Source organism: Octopus sinensis, linkage group LG8 (assembly GCF_006345805.1).
Source record: "Octopus sinensis linkage group LG8, ASM634580v1, whole genome shotgun sequence".
Taxonomy (NCBI): domain Eukaryota; kingdom Metazoa; phylum Mollusca; class Cephalopoda; order Octopoda; family Octopodidae; genus Octopus; species Octopus sinensis.
The window spans coordinates 89,927,860-89,933,859 of NC_043004.1; the positions used below are offsets into that span (position 1 = coordinate 89,927,860).

At 35.9% G+C, this 6,000-nt stretch overlaps 1 non-coding gene across 1 annotated transcript; it reads left to right on the forward strand.

Annotated features, from left to right (window-relative positions):
* Window positions 1-2,079: 2,079 nt before the first annotated feature.
* LOC115215330 lies at window positions 2,080-2,311 on the forward strand. Its single transcript, XR_003881996.1, has one exon. It is a non-coding gene; the product is annotated as a small nucleolar RNA U3 (small nucleolar RNA).
* Window positions 2,312-6,000: the final 3,689 nt, after the last annotated feature.

Here is a 6,000-nt window from a genome sequence, read left to right on the forward strand (position 1 = left end):
AAAGTATTATAGACATTTTTTAAATAAAATAAACATATTTTATAATATTAATTATTTCCAATGACCTAAAATCATATATTAAAATATAATGAGTTGAATTGAATTAATTTCTTTCATTCTTCTAAAGTTTGGAATGTAAAATTTTGTATCAAACAACAATTTCCTTGCATTAAATACAAGGTTACATATTTATAAGAGAAACATGTAATTGAGTCAACCCAAAACATTACTGTTACTTGTTAAAATGAAGAACAAAGACTACTGAGTGGTTCTCAATTTAAAATATGAAGTTGTAACAAAATAATACAAGCCTGCCAGCCACTTTCCTTTGGAAAAAATGGGAAAAGTTCATGAACTGTAGAAAATATGGCTAGAATTGCTCAGATAAGACCACACTATAATGGAACTGGGTAGTCAGACATTAAAGCAATGAATTTTGTAGTGAAATACTTTATCAAAAGCTTTGTTGCCATTTGCCTAAATGTACTTGGAGAAAAAGGAGTTTGCATTCATCGATGCTGAGACATAGAATCTTAGAAAATGGATTTTCAGAACTAAATACTTGAGAAACTATACTGAAACATGTTATTGCTGCATAGAAATCATCTGTCATAGTTCTAAAAATACATTAATCACAATGTTCTGAGAAAATTTGTTCTTCATAGGTAATAGTTTTAATATGCTCTTTCATTTTTCTATAGTTGACAAGATTTCTAAATGCAGATAAATGGCTAGTTTCCTCATTGAACCCCCCCCAAAAAAAAAAACCCTCACCTTATTTCAAAGTCTAAAGAAATTTCACATCTTCCTACAACTATTCAAATTTTCACAAAATATGATTATTAAAAAAAAACAAAAAAACTTGATTACAGAGGAATCAAGTCATGTATGATAGCTTTAACATGCAAAATGTAATCATGATAAGACCTGAATGTAATTAGAATATGTATTATCTTGCATAAACCATTTTGTTATTGCCAGTATTGTTTTAATCAAGTCAGAGAATTAGTTCACCATGATATTTGTTATAAACAGATTGAATAGACTATTTCTTTTCAAAGATATATAATACAGGGTAGCAATTCTAAACTCTTTGAACAAAATAATAACCACAAAGTGGGGGTGTTACTGTAGCTTTTTTTTTAAAAAAGCTACAGTAACACCCCCACTTTGTGGTTAGCCATATTGAGATGGCTTTTATACTTTACATTGTCGAGCGGTTGCTGTTTACATCTCGCTCTGAGATTTAATAATAAAATAATAACCATTTCAATATTATAAACCAGTGCTTTTCAAACTTTTTGCTGGAGCGGAACCCCGAGGAAACATTCCACTGGCTCGAGGAACCCCTGTGCAATAATTTAATAGTCTTATGCACACATATCTGCACAGGAGGCTTAAAAATTACTGCCGATTTTAGCAGTTTTGTAACTTCTTGCGGAACCCTTGGACTGTACTGGTGGTACCCTAAGGTTCCTCGGAACCCTGGTTGAAAACCACTGCTATAAACAAATGATTCGTTGGTTATTAAGGATTTTTTTTCCTTAATACTAAAATAATGTTCAAATTTTGTTCAGATTCCTTGAGGCACAAGTCTGAATTACACTATTTTTTACATATTATAAGTGAAGGACAGATATAGCTGAAATAGGAAGTAATTTTGCATTGTCACATTTTCTCTTTCCAAAAGTAATTAGCAAACAAATAAATAGATAAAAGCAATGAATAGCAGTTGACTGTTAGGATTTTATTAGTTTGGTTATGTGTTAGTATAAGGCAACATAAGTATGCAGGAGGAAACTGGGATATTGATGCTGATGCTTTCTGAGGACATCAGTGAAACAAATTAGCTCCTTGCACTATAGCACTCACTATTGCTATTTATAGGCCAGCAATGGTGCCATTTTAATACAGTTATAAATACTTTCAGTATATTTAGTTTCATTAATAAAGGAATAAGCCATTATTTTTTTGGTCAATCTTCTCAATGACAATATTACAAATTTAACCCTATTAAGTCAACTGATTTCATGACACAGAGTTTTTTTAAATAATTAAATCATTATGATTTAATTTTAAAAGACCATGCTTTTAAGGATCATTTCTTAAGTATGTGTCACAACGGTATCCGATTCCTTTGATCGGTCAACAACATCACGATGATGCGAGATTGTATTGAGTCCTGAGCGTGAAGCAGGATCTCCTGTATCGTTCGTTACTCTGCCTTCAACGAACGTGAGGAATCCATTGAAGATCGTTCTTGAGAGGTTTAATAACTTCTTAAAGAGGGACTCGATACTTTCTGAGTGATTATAAGAAATGGCGGTGCCCCAGCATGGCCACAGCTTGTGAGCTGAAACTAGATAAAAATTTAAAAAAAAATTTTTTAAATGATCATTTTACATCTGCTTTCCATGCTGGCAAGGAATGGATAGTTTGATGAAAACTGACAAGCTGCAGGGCCATATTGAGCTCCATGGCTTGATGTCCTTCCTGGTGCCAATAACTTTACAAAGTGTACTAGGTGCTTTTTTCATGCTTCCAACACTAGTCAGTTTGCCATCTAATGCACAAAACAGAAAAGAACAGGGAAAAAGGAAAGGGAAGTTCCCACTATTAAGAGGAAGTATTTGAGAGGGAAGGTGGAGGTGGGTGGATTTATGCCAGGTGTTGAAAGGCTAAAGTATGATAGAGGGAAACGCACAAGTGTCCGGCTAGAAAGAAGATACATGCCTAAAGGGGATAAAAGGAAAGTAATGATGGAATGCTAGAGTAAACCCTCAAGATACAAGGCAACCCTCAAGATACAAGGTGGGAGTGCAGATGATGGGAAATACCTGTACGTAGAGAGGTAAAGTGAGAGATATGGAAGTGGCTCTCCACGAACAGAATAGAACAAAAGCAGTGGGATGATGTGCAAGGTGTAGGAGCAGTGGAGTGGGATATATAGGAGTACACAAGGGGATATAGTAGATGGGTCATGATGGTAGACATGAGAGGTTTTTGAGGATGATAGAAGATAAGAGTTGTTTAGAATGGATTATAGTAAAGGGGAGAAACAGCAATGGCTGAAGGTACAGAAAAGAGATGATTGATAGAAATAATGTGGTTTGGGAAGATGAGAAATAGAAGTAGTTCCAGAGTGTAGTGACCATGTAATATGTGCCAGTTCTGCTCCTAGGTGACTATAGTAGATAGAGGAGGGATGAAAATGTGGGGTAATGCTTGATGTGTTAGAGAGAGGGGAAAGAAGAAGGTTATACAAGGCCCCATACATACGAAGGGATGCTGAAAAGTTTCTACCGAAAGACCTAGTTGGAGGCCCAACTTACTAAGTTCTTTTACAGGGCTTAAAAAAACTGAAGGATTGCTGCAATAAGTGTGTGAATCTGAGAAGGGAATATGTTGAATAAAATCATAATTAACTGATCCTCCTATACTTTCTTTTATCCAAAGCCATAAATTTTTCCAGCACCCCCTCATACAAGCAGACTAATATCATACACTATCATCTGCATTGTAATGGGTGGGTCTTCTTAAGCACAGCAAAATGTCAATCATTGCAGGCCTTTGTCATCTCCTCGTTAATGTTCAGCCTTACATAATCAACCTTCAATACATCATACTGTGGCTTCTTGAGTCTTCTTCTTCCATAAGTTCCATCCATTTCAAGCAATCAACACTTCTTTATGTGACTGCCCCCATCCATATACATCACGTGACCAAATCAATGTAGTCTTCTCTCTTGCACAGTACACCTAATTCCCCTTATACCTCACCTATATCTCAATACATTTGCACTTTGTCATATATGTACAATAGCATTGCACATCCAGCAGAGTGCACAGGTTTCATTCCTCTCTGGTCTTTGTATGTTATTTACATTCAGGGCCCATGTCTCACTACAATGTAACATTGCTGTGCATACACAAGCATCATACAATCTGCCTTTCACTTGGAATGAGAGAACTTTTGTTGCCAACATAACTGTCTGAACTTATTCCATCCTAGTCTTATTCTTGTGACTACACTTTCATAACATCCTCCTCCACTGCTAGTTAGGTCATCTAGGAAACAGAAATTATCTATTACTTCTAGGGAGCCTCCAGGGCATTTGAGAAAATCAATTTTTATTTGACCTTGGACTTCGTGGCACCTTGTTTTCTTCCACATACAAAAACTACTTTCTCCATTAACCTTCCTGTAATTCTACTGCACCTCTTTTGCCTCCATAGTTTGCACTGGGTACACCACATGGAATTTCTGCTTAAACTTTTCCTATATATATTGAGGGTACCCCCTGAAGAGGGTAGCATCCTATCTATTTTCCTGCTTACTAGAACTTCAGTCTACTGCTTCAGTTAACTGCTTCCACACATGGAATTTATAATTCTGTTACAGATTCCACTATGAGAACAAGTTCATCAGAATGTAGTAGTTCCCAAGGGTAGCTAGTCTTGAATTCCTCAGTTATGGTCTGGAGGACAATGATGAATAGGATGGGACTGAGAACTGAGCCCTGGTAAACTCCTACTTGTACACTAAATTCATCACTGTACGCATGGCTAACTCTCACCTCACTGACAGCACCCCTGTACATGGCCTGTACAGCTTTCACAAGCCATTTGTCTACCCACAGCTTCCTCAGTGACCACCATATCACTGAGCAAGGGACTTTGTCAAAGGTTTTCTCTAGGTTTACAAATGCCAAGTATAAAGATTTACTCTTAGCTAAAATTTTCTCTTGCAGTTGTCTGATTAAGAAAATAGTAATCAGTATTACTTGTGCCCAGGACAAAAGCAAACTGCATTTCATCTAATTTTGTTTCTAATTAATTTGGCTATAATTATTTCAGTAACTTTCATTACCTAGTTCAGAAATATGATACTACTGCAATTACCTTTGTCTAAGGCATCCCCTTTACACTTGTAATAGCTGACTATAATGCTGCTATGCCAGTCATCAATGATGACACATTCTTGAATAAACTGATTAATTACTCAGATGACCATTCTATCCCTATCCATTAGATATTTTAAATATCACTGCGGTAATTCGTGATGGACAAGAGGCTTTCCTTGTCTCCATATTTTTAATTGCCTTATCATACTGCTGTCAACTAGGATATCTGGTCCCTCTGCTGGTTTCACATTGAGAAAACGTTGATATGCACTTTAAAAGTCTTTGAAAGAAGCAGAGAGTAAGGTACTCTCCATCTATTGTCAACTTCAAATTTTCCTATGGTTAAGGTTAAGCCTCCGTCGTATGGCTTCCTATCTTGCAAGCTAAATAGTCACCTCACTAGTGCTGGTTCCACACAAAAAGCACCCAGTACACTCTGTAAAGTAGAAGGCATTTAGAAGGGCATACAGCGTAGAAACCCTGCTAAAGCAAATATTGGAGCACAATGCAGTCCTCAGACCCATTGGGTCTTGTCAAGCCATCCAATCTATGCAAATATGGAACATGGATGTTAAAAGATGATAATAATGATGATCAAGCAGATAATCAAAAGTTTAAGTGGGTATGCATCTCAGTGAGTCATGTTAAGGTATTGCAGTGTCATTAGATATTCAACTCAGGAATGTTTATCTCAATACTACAACTATATTTACAGATAATTGCCTAATTCTGAATTAAAATGGTATCTGTCAGTACTGGATTGTGGTGGTCAAGTGCTTATGTACAACTTTTATTAAACTGTTTTAACAGCACAAACGTGGTATCATACGATTGTAAAATTATAATAGAAGGTTACTTGTCTTGAAATAAGAGCACTGTTAAGTAAAAGGATTAGTGGAATGAACCTGATATAGGGAAATGATTGAGAAATGAAGACAGATAAGACAGACTGGATATAACATTACATTCTCTCCTACAAGAGAATTTCTGTTTGTGATTCACTATCTGATGTCAATATTCATGAGCTTACAATTCATTGTATGCAGGCATCATGTCAGAATTTATATGACTTCATGGAATGATATATTACTAAATTT